The sequence below is a fragment of the Pleurodeles waltl genome, chromosome 5 (assembly GCF_031143425.1).
Source record: "Pleurodeles waltl isolate 20211129_DDA chromosome 5, aPleWal1.hap1.20221129, whole genome shotgun sequence".
In the NCBI taxonomy this organism is placed as follows: Eukaryota; Metazoa; Chordata; class Amphibia; order Caudata; family Salamandridae; genus Pleurodeles; species Pleurodeles waltl.
The window spans coordinates 1595447802-1595468036 of NC_090444.1; the positions used below are offsets into that span (position 1 = coordinate 1595447802).

At 44.0% G+C, this 20235-nt stretch overlaps 1 pseudogene; it reads left to right on the forward strand.

Moving 5' to 3' along the window:
- The first annotated feature begins 1402 nt into the window (after positions 1 to 1402).
- LOC138297138 (SAFB-like transcription modulator) overlaps positions 1403 to 20235 on the forward strand; it is a 163608-nt pseudogene continuing 144775 nt past the window's right edge.

Genomic DNA, 20235 nt, shown 5'->3' on the forward strand with positions numbered 1-20235 from the left:
AACACATGGGACAGATTTATGAAAATGTCATGCAACTCAAAGCAGGAAGACACCTTGCTGTGCTGAATTGTGTAACAGGAAGAGGCCAGTAACGTGCCATATCTATCAAGATATATTATAAGGCACTGGGATCCCTTATCCTAAAAAATGCAATTTAATTTTTGTATAGACATTCAATGAAGTGAATGTATGATCTTCCAATAAAAGATGTTTATTTAATACGAAATATTTTGAAACAATTAGAGAGGAAACATGACATAGAGAAGCTCAAATGTGTTAAACGGCTTTCAACACATACAAGGAAACGAAAATACAAAAACATATGTTATTGATAATACAACCACTATTTGTACAGGATCACACATAGTGAATAATAAAAGTTTAGCATTATATTCTACAGATATTCATTAGTTGAGCTCAGGCATGAGAAACTGACACAGTACAGTACAATATCATGGCCGCCTGGCGGGAACCGCCAAATGGCCGCTCCATTCTGGTTTTCCCGCTGGGCTGGCGGGCGACCGCCAGAAGGCCGCCCGCCAGCCCAGCGGGAAACCCCTTCCCACGAGGAAGCCGGCTCCGAATGGAGCCGGCGGAGTGGGAAGGTGCGACGGGTGCAGTTGCACCCGTCGTGAATTTCTGAAATTCTTTGTGGGGCCCTCTTACGGGGGCCCCTGCAGTGCCCATGCCATTGGCATGGGCACTGCAGGGGCCCCCAGGGGCCCCACGACACCCCATACCGCCATCCTGTTCCTGGCAGGCGAACCGCCAGAAACAGGGTGGCGGTATGGGGTGTCGGAATCCCCATGGCGGCGCAGCAAGCTGCGCCGCCATGGAGGATTCCGTAGGGCAGCGGAAAACCGGTGGGAGACCGCCGGTTTTCCTGTTCTGACCGCGGCCAAACCGCCGCGGTCAGAATGCCCTGCGGGGCACCGCCTGCCTGTTGGCGGTGCTCCCGCCGACCCCGGCCGCCGGGGTCGGAATGACCCCCTATGTGTCAAATCCAGTCAGTGCCCATAACCATACACAAAACCAATTATAAATCTTTAAATGAGTTAGGGTACAACACCATCAATGCTTCGTTTGCTTTGAGCAATGTGCACAGGATCATCATCAGGACCCAGGATTGGTGCCTGAGAATGTATATACATGAAGGTACAAGTTTCATGTTCAAAGATCCAATAGTCCAAGATAGGGTTAAATACTGCAGCACTCGAGTGGGGAAAGTGCACCTTGCCACTTGTGAAATGCAAACCAAGGGCAGAGCTGACCGATAAAACAGGTCCTATGTTGAAACCGTGTGAGACTGCGTATTAGAAACAGAATAGTACCTATGGCACAGACACCATAACAAATAACACCAGTGCCAGAAATTATTGCACCAAAATCTGAAGAACCTCGTATGGCCGATGGAGGGTCCAATGCAGCACTGTGTGCCCGGCTGGTGAGTCCTAGTCTAGAATCCGTCATTCTTCAGATTTTAGCGCGATAATTTCTGGCACTAATGTTATTTGTTATTTGTTATGTCTTGCACTGTTTCAAGATAGGACCTGCTTTATTGGTCAGCTCAGCCCTTGGTTCGCATTTCACAAGAGGCAAAGTGCACTTTCACCACTAGTGTGCCACAGTATTTAACTCTTTCTTTGAAAATTGGCAATGGATCTTTGAACATGAGGCTTGTACATTCACATATATTATTCTCAGGCACCATGGTGGCCTTGCCATGCTTGGTAAATCTTATTTAAAGGCACCATGCGTGACACAAGGGTAATACAATACACTGATAAATCTGGCCCTTAGTTATATATATTGGTGGGCCAGGGTATACCACAGTAAGTTTGCAGTATACTGCCCTACATGCTGATGCCAAGGCAGTATATGATTGGCTAATGGTTGCCTTTACAAAAGTAAAAGGCAGCCATGCTTTTTTACCACACTTTTTCTGTGTTCTGGGTTAGGATCTTACATATAGGTAAGTAGTAGGTTTTATTGTTGTTACCTTCCTATGACCACTTTATTAAAGTGCTAATATGTAGGGAAATGTATTTATTATTTTTTAAAAGCTTATGGGTTACTGCAGTAATACCTAGAAAGTACTGTGGTAGCTACTGAAGCATAAATCCAAAAATTAGAAATACACTGGAGAATCCATTATTTGTGAAATATAGTGTAGCACAGTGTATTTTTTTTTTTTTACATATTTGATGTTTTTAAAAATTGTGAGTACCACAATACTTCCTAGATAGTACCGCAGTACTCCATAACTTAAAAAAAAAAAAATATAGAAAAATATAATTAACTTTCCCTGCCTATTACCACTTTAACATAGTCGGAAAGTTAACTATATTCTAACAGAGTGGTAATACGTAGGGAATAATATAAAACCTACTACTTACATATATCTAAGGCCCTAACCCAGAACACAGCCAAAGTCTGGCTTAAACCACTTGACTGCCTTTTATTTTTGTAAAGACAGCCATTGACCAATCAGATACTGTCTTGTCATCAGCATGTACTGCGAAATACTGAAGTAATTGTGCTATATTTTGCAAAATTGTGTGGTATTTCAAGGCCTCAGACATCACTAAGTTTAAATCCCTTATAACTTTCAAAATACTTACCCAGCTTTCCGTCATACCAAAATCTATAATCCTGACAAATGTAATGAAAATTCAACTGCCCTCTGGCCGCTTCACTCAAGTTTGAAGTCAATGGAAAATGCACTAGTGGAAAAACATGTTTGGGGCCCCCCTTTTTTCTTTGCATCCCCTTGGCCAATCACTGCAAAACTTTGCATCATCTGCCATTGTAGAAAAAGCAATAGGTCTGCAACGTTTTGTGGAGATTCATCAAACAGGTGCAAAGTTATTAACCATCAAAAATCTGAGGAATTCCTTTCCCTGTAAATCCTAACTATAACTAGAGTGTCCAGTCTGTAATATATGTGGTTGACTTCTCACTTCATAGAAAATCAATTTTTTTAACCCTTGATACCTTTGCATGACCAATGGTTCAGAAGTTATGGGGGGGAACTAAAAAATGTTTTCAGTCCGAATTGTTTTTGTAATGTTTCTTCAAGCATAACGGAAAAGCATTGCAGTCTTTCAGTTATTCAGTTCCTTTTCGTGGTTTGGTGGAAAGCAACTCAGTAATTGTGGAGATTTAAGACACAATGTGAGTGCCCAGTACACATGTCAAAGTAGATCTATAGTTCAAAAAGTTTGTGAAAACCCTATTGGCCATACAATACCCATAGGGGAACACTCTGCACACCTGCTCTGGACACTCACAAGTGTTTCCCTGCCAATGTTAGCAAACACTGTGAGGACAAAAGAAAAAAAAGAAAGCAGCATGATAGGAGAGCTGATACTGCAGTATTCACTGAAACATGCCCAATTATGATCGCTCCCTGAACTGTCAAAGAGGCTGGCAAGAGACAAACAAAGAAGAAAACAGCTTGTTCATAGACCTCCTTGACCTAGCCAGAAGCAGGTTGGGGGTCAGAGGCATGGGCCTCTGCAAGGGAGGGGGAAAGCAAGGGGGTTCTTGCCCCCCGATTAGGTACAGCCCGGTGTGCAGACTCACAGTGTAGTGTAACACTATGGCCACTGTAGTGTTATTCTGCCTGAACTAATATGGCTGTTGCCCCTGTTAAAATTATGCCACCACTGAAAACATTTCTGCGGATGCCCATGGTTGGGGGAACTAATCACTAAACCATCCACCTTGTCCTAGAGTGGGGGGAGTTAATTCCTCCACAGCCCTGTCTAACGGCTAACTTTTTATACAACAGTCCCCTCACATTTCCAAAAGAACAAAAGGGTGAAATAACACTATCCCCCCCACTATGCCCAGTGGTGACAGGAAGAAAAAATACCAACTCCTTCATAGATTGCTACATTATTGTAGCCACACAAAAGGGGCCATCATGAGCCTATGCCATGCTTTGTTCCCACTTGGGAACAGGACTCAGAGGTGGATGCCAGCCAACCAGCCCCTTCATGGGCTACACAATTTTGGGACTAAAGCGCAGGGGAGGGTGGCAGTTGTCACCAATAACTTTGTATAGGTCTCAGAGGACTGGGTCACCTGCCATCCTGTTCTAAAAAACACCTGAAGCCTCTCTCACCTTCTGGCAAGGCGAGGGTTGGCATGAGGGCACATAATATCCATACCCTTGGGCAAGCTTGGCCTACTTAATTTGTGAACACCATCCTACTTGGTTAAAGGAGGTACATACTAATTAAGCCTTTGGACGAGGCTGCCTGCCTTTGGGCACACAGAAGCTGCAGTGGGGCAAGAGCACAGAGAGGGGCTGCAGTGTAATGGAAGTTGCACAAGAGGATGTATGGGATGTAAAAGAATCACAAGAGTTGTGTTTAAATAATGGCATAGCACGCACAGAGGATTCAGTAGGAGGCCAGTACACTGATGGACTACAGAAAGGAGGGTGCACACCAACCATCACTTGTCCACACAGCCACAATGATATGCAAGTCCACACACCATCATATGTCAACATAACCAACAGATATTTATTTGTTTTTTCTCTATTAGTAGCTTTATAAAGTCCTGATTGTGTTAGCACACAGTAAGAGTAACACAATAGAAGGTTACAGTAAAAAGTAGGGTGCAAGAGTTATCAACAAAATTCTCAAATTAGTATATGGTACAAGCCATAAACTATTTACAATGTACATAAAGTAAAGCAGATTAACTAGGTATGTATTTTTCAGGTAGCTGGGTAGCAGTGCAGACACTATTTACAGGCACAAATAGTATAGAGATGAGTTAAACAAACATATCTCAGTTAGGTGGAATTATATGTTCTTCTTGAAGTGAGCGAGTGGTGGGTTCATTGGCATCTCAGGGGGAATCAAGTTCCATATTCTGTGTGCACATCCAAGAAGGACTGGGCATTAGTATTTTGCTTCCTAAATGTAGAAGGTTCTAGAAGTAGAGAATTTGGCACTACCCAGTGATCTGCTGTCCCAAATAAGGTGAGCCTTTAAGCCAGGGATCTAGTGGTGCCACATTGCTGGGCTCTGTGGGTAATGCAGGATACCTTGAAAATACATCAGGCTTCAGTCAAGAGGCAGTTCACAGAGCGGATAACAGAGGAAATCAAAGTACCTCACTCCAGATACCAGTCTTGCTTCTGGGTTTTAAGACTAGCCTTCAAAAATGTTAGGTGTATTTTTGGGATTCTGGTTAGAAGTGCATTGCCATAGTGAGGCAATGATATAGGTAGTTTGTAACACATTTTTATGATCTGATTGGGAAATGAAGGGTTTGATCTTTTTGAGAAATCAGACTAGAAGTTGAGCACATCTTTTAGCAGCATTGATGTGAGCTTCCACACTTAGATTATTGTCTAAAGTGAACCTAATTGAGTCGGTGCAATCAATTAATTTAGATCTGCAGTGCAGGACATTTAGTGAGTCAAGCCTGTCTTGAACTGGGAGTGTGCTATGAGGATGTGATATTAAGTGGCTTTAGTTTAAGGTGGTTGAGCAACATCCAGGCTGGTGCATTGTTTAGAATGTTATGTATATTTGTAAAGTACATTACCACCTGCAAGAGTATACAGGTGTTGAGCAGGTGTGTGTACCTAGGCTTGCTCAGGGTAGTATTGAAAAGCCAGGTCTTTAGCTTCTTGAGGGATTCAAAAAGAAGAGAGGAGGCTCTGGTGTTGAGTGGGAGGCCAGTCCATTCTTTAGGATTGATGTGAGAGAGAACCTGTCCTCCTGATCTGGTTCTGTTCATATGTAGCATGTGTGCAAGTAGGAGCCCCTGCAAGGCAGAGCTGTCTGGGTGATTGGTGGGAGGAGATGCAGCTGTTCAGGCATTGTCATAATTTATAAGTCATGCTTCAGACTGTCCTCTATTCAACCCCAAGCAGTTGATTTAGCTGAGTTACTTGTTTTTTTCGCTTGCCAAGCCCCAAGACCCTTTTACTTACTTGTTGGTTTGCTATCCACCTTGGCTTTAAAGGTCTGTACCTTTATGGATCTTGAAGAATTTAATAAGCAAATTGAAGATAATTGTTATTCCCAGTATAAGCCCCTGACGGAGTGTTGATCATCTATTGACTTTCAGCAGATAGCTGCTCATCCTATTCTGTGGCTGGCCACACCCTTGACCTGCTATTTACCTCTTCCAGTTTTGCCAGCTAACTTTGTTGCTACCTTTGATCTGGACTACTGATCTTCCTAGCAGTCCTAAGTGACCTGCTATGCGAAGGTTTGCCAAATCAATATAGAGAGTTTTCTGGCCATGCCTTCTATAAACTTTCTCCCTCTAGAACTAGATATAATGCAGATGAAGCAGTCTGCTCTTGAATAACTAACATATTACTCCAGCTTTAATCAATTCATGGAGTAATTTTGGATCTCTTAAGGCCCTCTGCCTCTGGTATATCTCTATTCTCACATCTACCAAAAGAAAATGGCACATCTTGGGGAGATGCTGGTGCTCCAACTATTCTGCAGAAGCTAAGACCATATACTCAGCAACCCTCCGATGGTAATTCAGTGCAATACAGTATTACAACTTGGGCCTCAGGTTATGCAAACAGTATACTGTTTGTGATCACTAGTGCTACATTTGAGCCAACGGTTGCAGGTGGGACCCACTGACACTCCTTTTTAGGAACAGGAACTTGTTTTCCTCATCAGACTATGAACCAGAGTAAGAGAGAGAAAAATGTAGAAGGAGAATAATGAGGAACATATCACAATCCCACAAATAAAAACCCAATATGAATATAGTTACTATATTTTTTAAGGGTTCAGCAATGTTTGCAGACATATAATGATAACAATTGTACATTGATCATTAGCCCAGAAAAGTAAAATTACAGATTAGAATCCTCCCAGCAAAGTTGAGATACTTAGTCATCAAATTGTAAATGTTACAGCTCTTATGAACACTTTAGAGCATGAAGAAACAAAGTAAACATGATGGCATCACAACCAACAATGTGGTGTATGTTCAAAGTGAAAGGACACTTTGTCAGAGCTCTGAAAAGTGTTACTTGTTCCAGTAAAGTAAGGCTATCTCTTGGGATTAGAATCAGATGATTATGAAAATATAAAAGTTAGTGCAGAGAAGGAGTGTTCTCATCAGTTTGAGTCACTATTTAGCTCACTCTCAATTGTAGCTTTAGTAATTAGGGCATCCATCTTTCTATCTCTGGTAAGGGGTGGGAGGAGCTACAACTCTGACCATCTTTCTAGAGTCTTATTTGCAAGAAGGTGAGAGCAGGGAAGGTGGGCTTTAGCAGGGGGTCTTCAGGCTTGTTAGGGTTGATCTAGCCAGGGAATGGAAAGTACTTAGCTCTAGTGTCGGAATGCACTAGCCTTGTGTGCCAGACACAATGGGAGCAATACTCCTTTCTGTCTCTCAACACTCTCACAAGGACCACAAACACCGAAATATGAAGCATAGTGTCAAAAGTGCAGAAACAATAATAGGAATGGGAGCCAGGGAGATTGGACAGTAATTTCTGAGCTTGTATGGGTTGGCAGAGGGTTTCTTGAGGAGAGCTTTGATTCCGGTGTTTTTCAAATCAAATGGGTAGTTGGCTTAGGTGATGAACGTGTTGAGGATGTCTGTGAGTTTTCTGCTAATGGTGCTGTTGCCGAGGTCGAACATCCTGAGTGGATGGAGCGCATGATATTGACGGTGTTTTCAGGGCCGTTTTCTGAAACCAGCCTACCTCATTCTAGACTTGAAGAAGGCACTTGGGGCCAGATGTAGCAAATCGGCAATTTGCGACTTGCAAATTGCGAGTCCCTGCGACTCGCAATTTGCAAGTCGCAAATTGCTATGCAGTACGGTGTCTCAGACACCGACTGCGACTCGCTGTGGGGTTGCAATGACCCACCTCATGAATGTTCATGAGGTGGGTCGCAAATTGTGGCCCCATAGCGAGTATAGGCACTCGCTAACATGGAGGCCTGCTGACGTCAGCAGACCTCCATGTTTGTGACCTGCTTTTAAATAAAGCAGTTTTTTTTTTTTTAACCTTTTGTTTCGGTATTTTTTCAGGGCAGGGAGTGGTCTCTTGGACAACTCCCTGCCCTGAAAAAATATTTTTGGGTCCAGTCACAAACTGGAATGGACCCCTTCCAATTTGCGAGTGGGTTACCATCCACTTGAAGTGGATGGTAACTGCGATGCCATTTGCGACCGCGAAATGGTATTGCATCCCACTGCGACTCGCAAATAGGAAGGGAGCACCCCTTCCTATTTGCGAGTCGGAAATGCATTTTGCGAGTGGGTTCCGACTCGCAAAATGCATTTCTGCATAGGAAACTGTGTTTTGCGACTCACAAACGGCAAATTTTGCCGTTTGCGAGTCGCAAACAGTTTCCTACATCTGGCCCTTGATTCTCTAACATGGCACTATCTTTTCCCAGTCCTTGGCTGCATGGGGATTTGGCCTAGACTCTTAGCCTAAATTTGATTATTGTATTCTAATTCTACTTTCTGGAACTGCCTTGGTCGCCTCACCTCAGCTCCCTTCTCGGTCAGCTGAGGCACAAGACAGAGTTGCCCACTCTCTCCACTATTATTCATTTTCACGATGGAGCCTCTTCAATACGTCTGCACAAGGAGGGCCAAGAGTGGGGTATTCCACTTGTAGATAGCACACATGTGGTGTCGCTATATGCGGACAATCTGCTTTTGTATTTGCAAAATATAACAATAGATCTTGCACCACTCTGAAACACCCTAGTTGACTTTGCCTTTGTCCCTTGGCTCCAGGTCAACTGGACAAAATCAGCTGCATATCCATTGTGTCCTAACCAGTCACTGCTTGAGATACATCTGGGTGATATCCACCTACACTGGCATGCACAAACAACCCGATACCTGGGAATCCATCTGTATCATACCCCCACAGACCTCTATTGAGACTGTGTAATTTCTTTGTTTCACGGCTGAACTGATTTAACAGATGTTACCTTTCAGGAAAGAGATGGTGATCTATGGGTAGATGGTTCCTGTTCGTTATTGCCAAATAGGGATACTACCACTGCATTTGCTGTTAACACAGTAAAAAAACCTGTTGTTTGAGCTCATAAAATTACATAAATATCTGTACAGGCAACAGAGATCAGTACATTGACTAATGCATGTGACCTAAGCAAGAGATTCATAGGAAATGTGTATACTGATAGTCAGTATGCATTCAAAGCAGCCCATAACTTTGGAAAGCTGTGGCAAGAAAAAGGGTTTCTAACTACCACAGAAAAAATTAAACATGGCCCGCTTATTTTAAAATTGTTTAATTTATTCATGCATATATCTCATTGCATTAATACACTGACAATTGATTATGTACACGTACGTCCCCTAGAACTGTAGAAGCCAGCAACCCACCAGGAGATGTACAAATTGCAAAAGGAGGGAACATTATTGAAGGATATTTGGGTAGGACCTGGGGGAAGAATAAGATTGCCTGATGCAATGGTTTGAAATATGCCACTAAAAAGACACAGACCTGTACATTTGAGACAGGATGCAATGTACAGGCATTTCTCACAGTTTTGGTACAAAAAGAACTTTCGTAAACATGCTGAAGCTGAATGTCAAACATGCATCACATGTGGACTGCATACTGTTGGAAAGGAAGTATTAATAGAAAAAGAACATTTCATACCACTTTGGGCACATTTTAAACATTTGAAAACTGACTATATCAAGGTGCCTCTAGCAAACAAATATTGGTATGTACTGGTGGTAGTCTGTATGTTTTCAGGCTGGATAAAAGTCAACTCCACTAAGTTGAATGATGCCATGAGTGTTGCAAAGAACTTGTTGAATAATCTATTTCCAAGGATCAGGCTGCTTAAAATATATTCCTCAGGCAATGGGCTAATTTTTCTTCTTTTGAACAAAGTGAGGAACTGGGGGGCATATTTATACTCTGTTTGCGCCGAATTTGCGTAGTTTTTTTCGACGCAAATTCGACGCAAAACTAACTCCATATTTATACTTTGGTGTTAGATGAGTCTAGCGCCAAAGTTCATGGAGTTAGCATCATTTTTTGGCGTGAACACCTTCCTTGCGTTAATGATATGCAAGGTAGGCGCTCCCGTCTTAAAAAATGACTCCGATGCATATGCTTGGGATTTATACTCCCGGGCAAAAATCACGCCCGGGAGTGGGCGGGTCTAAAAAACCTGCATTAGCGCCGGATTTTAACGCCTGGGTCAGGGCAGGCGTTAAGGGAACTGTGGGCTCAGAATGAGCCCAGAGGTGCCCCCCCATGCCCCCAGGGACACCCCCTGTCACCCATGCCCACCCCAGGAGGACACCCAAGGCAGGAGGGACCCATCCCAGGGACATTAAGGTAAGTTCAGGTAAGTTTATTTTTTTATTTTTTTTGTGGCATAGGGGGGCCTGATTTGTGCCCCCCTACATGCCACTATGCCCAATGACCATGCCCAGGGGACATAAGTCCCCTGGGCATGGCCATTGGGCAAGGGGGCATGACTCCTGTCTTTGCTAAGACAGGAGTCATTTCAATGGGGGTTGGGAGTGAAAAAAAAATGGCGCAAATCGGGTTGAGGCGATTTTTTTGCCTCAGCCTGACTTGCACCATTTGTGGACGCCCATACGCCATTTTCCCCCTACGCCGGCGCTGCCTGGTGTACGTGTTTTTTTTTAACGCACACCAGACAGCGCCGGCGGCTAACGCCGGCTAACGTCATTCAATAAATACGGCGCCCGCATGGCGCTTCAGAATGGCGTTAGCCGGCGCTAATTTTTTTGACGCAAAACTGCGTTGGCGCAGTTTTGCGTCAAAAAGTATCAATATGGGCCTGGGTGACCAAAGCCTTAGCCAACAAGGTGAAGTTCCATCTACGTGTAGCAGGTGCAGTGAAGAAACAGTATGGCATACTGAAAGCCAAAAGTGTGAAAATGTGTACTGAAACAACCATGACATGGGTAGACACTCTGCTGTTGGAACACATGAGTATGCGCAATATACCTGGTTCAACAAACAAACTGAGCCCCCATGAAATCATCACTGGGAGTCTGATGTCTGTCTGGGGGGCTCCCCAACATGCTGCAACATTGCATTTGTCTAATGACTTGCTAAGAGACATTTGCATTGCCCTGACTAAGCACGTACAACTTTTGTACCAGCAGGTGTAGGATGCCTTGCCTGACCCTTTGATGACCCATGGCATGATCTCAAGGCTGGCAAGTCGGCCCCAGTAAAAGCATTTTCAGAGAACAAATTGTCTACAGCAGAGGTATGAAGGTACTTTGCAAATTCTGCTTGGGACGACACTGGAATAAAACGTACTAATTATAAAAACTGGATGCATGCCTCTCATGTGAAGAGGGCACCTGCATCAACGCGTCAAGAACAGTCTGAACGCAGACCACTTTTACCATAAGCAGTGCATGCCAACATAAAAAGTAGAAGTAGCTGCAGCATGTATAGTAACGTCACAAAATAGGACTATTGTTTGGTACTTGGGGTCTTGGTAGCCAGTTCATCTTAAATGGGTACTAATAATACTTGGCCTATTATAGACAAACAAGAATTGCAGCAAGCTCATAGACAACGTACCATCCCTAGTGATACCCAATAGTGATAAAATACACATAGAAAACAACAATGCTGCTAATACGTTTTCAATGAGCGTGAAACTTCACCAAAGTTCCTGCTGCTAAAAGGAACAAAACAGGGCTAGGACAGCCCCACTAGAAAATACTCTAAGAGGCGGACCACCGAATTATATACAAGTAAATATACAATATAAGAAAAAGAAAAAGTCCGATGTTCTGGCAGTGCAGATGAGCAGGCCTTGTTTTTAATATTTCATTACAAAGTGTTGATTCCACACAATTCCGTAGATGAAATGAGTTAGAACAAAGAGTAATCCATGGAAAAATTGAATAATACTCAGGATGAACAGCCAACGCGTTTCGCCCAATAGAAGGGCTTCTTCAGGGCTGTAATATAACCAGAAAAACATGTCTATACTATACTTTTCAACGCACAACAAGGGGTTATCTATGTGGGTAAGTGTAAAGTTGCAAATTATAGAAGTGAATCAAAAGAGAAAGTACTGTGTACCAACACATTAATAGAAGTAATAGGCCCGTGCGAAGCATGGTCCATACCATGCAAGAAGAAAAATATATTGTGAGGGATAAGTACAAATGGACCATACGATGAGTTAATTAAAAATAGAATCAGAATATATTGTATAGAAGTATATGCGTAAAATATGAGTATATATCCAAAGAAAAGTGGAATCCCAAGAAAGAGGTGGGGAGAGCCATCCAAGTGTCAAGTTAAGTGAATAGGACAAGATACTAAAACATACCATTGATGGTATCCAGTCAGTAATAGTTGTAAGGAGTATAATGATAAGTCAGTAACCTGAGGAAACGAAGCCAAGGGAGGAAAGAATAAATAAAGGAATAGAGCAAAAGGGATGTTTCATAAAAAAGAGGGTCATTGAAGTAACATATAGAGTAAGCACTTAAAAGTGGCAAGATCCACATGCTTACATTAACTAAGTAAAATGGAATATAAGGCAGTGAGGTAAGAACAAGTACATCCATCCAAGAGGCGCTCCAATACTGAGATAAAAACGAAAATCCCCACAGACCCTGACTCGTCAGGCCCCGAAAATAATAACATGTTGGGGCAGGTATAATTGCCAGAGGCATAACCGAACTATTATAAGTAGATAAAAAACAGAAAAACAGTGAAGCAAATTATTAAAAGAGGACAAAACTATATCAGACTCACTGGGTACTCTATATGACTAGAAAAAGGGCCAAAATATATGTGAAAAGAAATGAACTAAAAATAATAACCATGAACAATAGAAAAGAGTGAGTATACCATAGAAAGGTAAAGAAGAGAGAGTACGGGGGCAAACTTGCCTCGCCCTGGACTGATTTTATTGTCTTTTGGGGGCGATATATTGATGACATTATTATCATTTGGAATGGGACTATTTTCCTGTCTTGAAATAGCTCAAAGTCCAAGGCTTGTCCTTCTGTAAGAGAGGACAGCTGAGGCCTGCAGGAAATTCTGCTGAGTTGAGTGCTTTGACCCTGGAAAGTCTAAAATTAAAAAGTCCAAAAGTGGCATATCTATCAGGAACTTCTATGTCCACATCATTTCAAGGATGTGAACACCTACTGTGATATTTTTGTGTTTTCTGACTCTTGTGTTTCAATTATAACCAATTCATTCAGCAGAGTTGCTTGTCTGAAGTGTAGTAGGCTCTATGTAGCACTGCGACTAAATAAACAAGATTCTTTTCCACAGCTGCATTCTGTCCTATTTGTAAGCAGTAGCATTATTTATGCTCTATCACTAAGAAGGGAACAATCATAAAGACATTAGCAGGAATTAAAACCCAGGTTCATTTCTGGCAATCTCTCTCTCTAGCCTCCACGGGCAAAATAAATCAGGAAAAATGGGCATTCTACCCCATCTTCTCTACAATTTACAAATCTCCCAGTCACCCCCCATGCCTCTTTTTCAAAGCTCTGGACTCTCTTCTGTCCAATCTTGTCTGGGGCACCAAGTGCCATCGAGTTGCCCTTGCTAAACTATAACTACCGATGGATTGAGGGGGCCTAGGTGCACCATCCTTCAAGGTCTGTTTTTGGGCGGCGCAGTTCTAACGGATGTCCTGTTGGGCTGTGGGCTGATACCTAGCAGAAGACATTAATAGACAAGGGCTTATACTGATACCGACAATCCAAGGCCTTCTCCTCCTGAAGGCACTGCCCCCCTCCCTTTGACCCTTACAAGTATCGGTGGCACCAACATGTATGACCTGCATACACCACCTCTCCCACACTGCTCCAATATATGCCCCAACACTGTCACTGATCATTTTACAGTGTCATGCAGGGTTCTACACATCTAAGGACTTGAGGGTTTGGAAAGACCATTCAGTACTTACTGCAGGTGACCTCTTCTCTGAGGGCCATTTCCTCCCCTTGGAACAATTGAACGAGGAATACAGCCTCCCACCAAAACAATTACTCCTACATATACAACTTGGCCACACCTGCAGCACTCTCGGGAACACTGCAGAAGGAGAACCTCACACTCATCCAGTCCTTCAATCTATCCTAACTATGGGCACTGGTCGTCACCTCATCACATGGCTTCATGAAGCCATGCGTGAGCTCACACACATGTTCCTAACACCCTTATGCCAAAAATGGGAAAACGATTCTGGGAGAAATCTTCATGACAAGGAATGGGACAGAGAGCTTCAATTTCACAAAGCTGAATCCCCTAATTTCTGCTTTATGAACATACAATTCCATATACTTCACAGGGCATATCTAACAGCAGCACAATTGAACTGTATCTGTCCCAATACACAAACTAATTATCTGTGCTGCCAGACCACTGAACCTGATCTTAAACACATGCTACGGTCCTGTTCAGCGCTCCAGTGTTATTGGTATTCAGTCCACAACTCCTTGCAGGTTGTCACAGAACTCCCAGACTTACATACATGGGAGGCATGCTCCTTCACCATTTTCAAATGCAAAACACAGCATAACGTTTGAACCCGTTTTCCATCCTTAGCACACCTACTGGCCAAATGCACCATTATACTTCACTGGCGATCCCCTGCTGCCCCCTCAGTAGCTACATGGCACAGGGAATGCAGAAATGGGGCACAGCCGAGGAGGTGTGACACCTGCATAAATGTCTGATTTCCCCCATTGGGCCATCCTGCTAGCACATTTCCAACAGGAGGTGAACATACTAAAATCTAATAAAAAATTTTTGCAAACAAATGATGTCAGGGGTGCCTTGAGTGGTGAGCTGGTTTCATCTGGTGAGTCTGCTGTTGGTGGGGGCAACTGTGGGGTCTCGGAGACTGAGAGTGTCAGCAGTGGAGGACGCACAATTTCTATGTATGGTGGATATCTTGTTGTGGAAGTAGTTGGCCAGGGAGTAGCACAGATCCTGGAAGGGGAGGTGCTGTTCTCAGTTGATGAAGGGTTGGAGAACTCCTTGATGATGTTGAAGAGTTCTTTGCTGTGGTTGGAGCTGGCATTGATGTGAACTGCTAAAGCGTGCCTTCTAGTGTCATTCAGGAGTTTGTGGTACTGGCTGAGTGAGTTTAATGTGGTTCGGTCGGTGGGATCCTTGGTGGTATGCCATCTCCTTTACAGTTGTTTGGAGTTTGAGGGTATACAAGTGGGCTTGTTTGGAGTTTTTTTTAGCTTTGGATGTTTAGCTGGGGGTGACTTTGTCGGCGCTCTTGGAGGTCCAGGTGGTGAGGTTTTTGACAGCTTGTTTGATGTCTGTGGTGATGTTGGAGAGTGGGGGAGATGAGTTAAGGGCATCAGTCTACTGGTTCTTGGATACCTTGCTCCAGCTTTGGTGAGAGTTGCTTAACGATCTGGTGGCATGTCTGGGTGTCGTTGCATAGGTGAAGTGGACAATGGTATGGTCTGACCAGGTGATCTCAGTGCTGTACTTGATTCTGTTTCTGGCCTAAAAATGAGGTCTAGCGTGTTTTCTGCGGTGTGGGTTGGTTCAGTGACTATCTGTGTTATGCCGATGATTTATGCTGCCTAGAAGGTTGGTGATGTTGGCGTTGGTAGCATCATCGAGGTGGAAAATGAAGTCCCCAAAGAAGATGTAGTGTTTGGTGATGATGGATTTGGTGGTGATGAATTTGGGAATTGCATCGCAGAAGCTGGGGTGGGGTCCTGGGGTTCTGTGGGCAAGGGTGCTTTTGATGACTGTTTTGCTACCTGCACTGAGCTGGAAGATGAGGTGTTCCATGTTTGGTGTGCAGTCTTAGTGGTGCAGTGGATGGAACACCCTGTGGATTATGGCGATTCCACCTCCGAGTTCGTTGATGCGGTTTCCGTGAATGATCTTGAATCCTCCTACATGACTGCAGTGATATCCGGTGCGGAGTCGGCATTGAGCCAGGTCTCTGTGGGGAAGATGATAAAAGGGGTGAGGGTGGTGATGGTGTCCCACATCCCAGTCATGTGCTTGTACAGGAAGCAGATGTTGAGTAGGATGCAGTAGAGTTGATGGGGAGTAGTCGCTGCTGGGGGTGTGGCAGAGGTAGGGTGCTGTGGTGGGTTGGTGTTGCAGGTGAACCGGCAGTTTCAGCAGGTGAAGGAGCCTGCTGTGGAGTGAGGAATGGTATGGCAGCAGTTCTTGTTGCAGGGTCTGGTTTTGAGGGCAGTGAGCTCTATTCCAGAGTAGCGTTGGATGACAAGAGAACCAGGGTTTCTGACGCTGGGTGCAGTCCAGGCACAGATGGGTAAAAACAAGCTTGCTTTTTGTGCACCTTTGGCGCATCAACTGTGCGGCCATGGAGCAGCCTCCATAAGTAGTCCTGGGAGGTGGGAGGGGCTGGCAGGGAGGTGGGATAGCAGAGAGAGAGAACCTACAGGAGTGGGAAAACGACAGTCTAGGGGACAGACTGCAAGCCAAATCAGGAATACCAACAGGAGCAATAACTCCAAAAAATAAAGATTCACGTCAAACAAGATTCCAAATAGATTAAAATTAAACCAAAGTAAAATCAATTAAACCCAAATTACCAGGCTTACCTGACAAGTGGTCACCTGACAGCGGGACCGAACAGGAGGCCTGGAGGGTTGTAAACAGCTGCACCAACTCGAGGCACTAGGGGGCTGAGCCAGCGGCAATGGTGGGAGTTGGGGGGAGTGGCGCACAAAACCAAGAGGTCAAGGGCTACTCTATTTGTCTTGCTTCATCAGAGGCAATCACTAGTGTAAATATTTCCTCTGGCCTCTTAGCTATGGTTACTACGATGCAACAAAATTCCCTTAAAATTAATACCAACAAACCTAAGGGCCTCATTATGTCCCTGGAGGTCTTCGGACCACCAGGGTAAAGTGTTGGCATTACCGCCAACAGGCTGGCGGTACAAAACGCCACATTATGAGATTGGCAGGTTGGCTGCAGCCAACCCGCCAATTTACCACCATACCACCCCTGGCATTATGAGTCAGCCTACCACCATGGTTTGTGCATTAGCAACGCCACAACAAAACATGGCAGTAGGCCCTACAGGTGACAGGGAATTCCTTCCCTGTCACCGGTAGGCAGCTCCTCCACCCCCCAAACACTCACCTGACATCCCCCACCCCGTCCATCCAAACTCACCCCCCACCCATCCCCATATACACACTACCCCTCCACCTGCCATTCAAACTCACCTCCACCCCTTCAATACACACACACACCCCTTGCACCCCCGATACAAAAACTAACACCCCCCTCCCCCTCCGGTCCACTCACTTTCCCTCAACCCCACACACGCGCACACTTGCAGACACTCACACACCACACAACTGCCCCATCCCCACAGCCACACATGCACACATCACCCCCTCCATCCCTACTACAGTCACTGTGCTCCTCACTCCCGCATCCACGTACACAGACACCCACATGCACCACGAATGCACCCATTCACTAACTCTGCCATTCTCACATTCATACACACTCTGCCATACATGTATTCAAACATGCATACTTATAGACATACACACGTTCTTTCACACATTCAAACTAACATGAAGACACGCACTCACTCACCATTCTTACACACATTCACTTACATGCATACAACAATGCAAACAACACAACAGACACAGACGCATTCACAAACGCGCTCACACACTCAGACACACACACACAACCCCCCCTCTTCCCCCCCACCCCTCTCGGATGCCCGACTTACCTTTCCCGGAGAGGAGGTCGTCCAGCAAGGAATGGGAAGGGGTGCTGCTACCGCCAGCAGCGCCCTGCCAGCAGAACACCAGCAGGCCGTATTTATGTTCATAATACGGATGGCGGCGTTCTACTGGCAGGCGGTGCATGTGGTAGCAGCGCCACCTTACCATCGTTCGTCAGCATGAGCACTGCTGAAATTCCGCCCTTATTGCGGCAGAAGTCATGCAGTGCTCATAATATGGTGGATGGATGGTAGCCGGGGTGGCAGTATGTTGGCGGCCGTCACCTCGATGGTAGGCGGTATTTACCACCAAAGTTAAAATGAGGTCCTAAGTTTCTTGTTTTGGCAAGGATCACACTATTTGGTCTAACATATGTGGCCTGCAGATCCGGCTCCTGCCCCTACACTTTTATTCATAGACAGAGATTTAGGGTCTATTTTGACAGTTCTCTCTCCCTTCCTTACCAGATCACTTGAATCTCTTTCTCTTCGTTTTATCAAACAAACAGATACTCCGAAAAATCCCCTTTCTCCTGCCCTAGTTAACTCAAGAGATAGTTGCCAAATATGTCATTTTTCACATTAGAACTGTTGAAATTCTCTTCACCTTAGCATTACAACTTCTCAATTGCTTGATTGTCGAGAATACAAAAGTTGGTGGCATGTGTCATTTTTCAGCTCCCTCGTTACTCTCATCTGTCTTCTTACTTAGGCTCTTTACATTTGCTCCCAATTTCCCACTTGCTTTAAGTTCATATCCCAATGCCTAGTCCTTCACTATCCAGAACTAGATTGTTTTTAAGAGAGGGTTGTCACTATAAAATCCCCTGCCTTCCCAAACCACAGTCCAATTGCTGTGACTGCGCCAGGGGCTGCTCCTCTTTCTCTTTTTTATTACAAAAGCTTAGAAATATCTTCCCTCTACCTTCCACTGATTAACAATCATTGTGCATTCCATTAGGTTTTAAAGACACATTGTTCCACCTCTTTCTACTAATGCCTCTTTCTTTCTTTTTGGTGCAGTTTACTATCTCAAGTGTTAGAATACGCTTCTGGGTGACAGCGGGCAATGCAAATGAAACTGCATAGTATTAGCATAGCATGCCATAGGTAGCTCTGTAATCCATAACTCGCACAACAGCCATGCAAATTGTTAGTCATACACAAGATGCAGTGCTTATGACCTCTCCCACAATTTGACGTATCAGATCATGTGACCTAAATGATCTCACAGATGATGCGATATATGCTGTTACAGTTAACCTTGTCACTGGGACAGCTACGAATACAGTAAAATCTCTTTGTTTCGGTATGTGTTGTTACTTAATAGTGTAAAACTATTATGTGCTATAGCTTATTTTTATGAATTTAGCACAATCATAACATGGTTTTTAGTGTGAGAGTTAAGGTTCCTATGGCTGTTGTGTGAGCTATGGATTGCAGAACTAACCATGAATGGGGAATCAGGTTTTTTTCAGTTTTAATTCCTAATGATAATTATACTTTACCTGTGATTTTTTAAAGTGAATTGCAAAGTTTTAGTAAAACATAAACATTAACTGTGTTTTTCACAGTGAATTTATGATTTTTTGATAATATACTACATACCTCTTTCTTGTGCCAAACAACCATTGTCTTCAACCAGGCCCTGTACCTAACCCCCACACACGCTCAAAAATGCACACTACCTTTTGCCAGACCCTGAGCCCAAACCTGACAAATGCCTAACTTTCCCTGTGCATGGGCCTTGGAAATACTCTGCTGGAGATGGTCAAATGGCCTCACACTACGCACCCGCTCTTGGACTTACTCATGTCCATAGCAAAGATTGTCTGCAGGGCTTGGTCTGAGGTCAGGGTGTGTGGCAGTCACCTTTGTCAACCTGACCCCCACTACACACTGCCATTGGCTTTGCATAATGGGGTTTAGCCACAAGGCTGGGCTTTTGGCTAGGCCCTGTCACACCAGGGAGGGTCCACACTGAGTAACGGCCACAGCAGAAATGTTTCTATTACAGTCACCCAATCAATGAATCCACTACAGTAAACTGGACAAAAAGCTCTCGCATCCAATGGAGTGTCTTGATTTTTTCAATTGGATGTGTAAATTCTCCACAGATTTGCAAATCCATGGAGGATCCACAAATTAATGGACAATATAACTCTATGATTTAATTCTTCAAAGCCTTTGTTACACCTTTTGCCACACGAATTCCTCAAAACGATTGCTATTACATCATGCTCAGCAAAAGCACAGCTCTGGTGTTATTTCATGCAGCAGATTTTGCTGTAGCGGATGCCAAAGATTTCTATGAGATTTAAAATTGAAAAGGGTTTTTTAATTTAAATTCCGTTCGGATTTTGATGTGCCCAAACATAGTCACATTTGCTATTTGATTGAAAAGATTTGTGCAGATTTGTCAAACAGTGCCAACGTTTTAAAGTTATAAGCAAAACACAATTGCCTTTTTAAT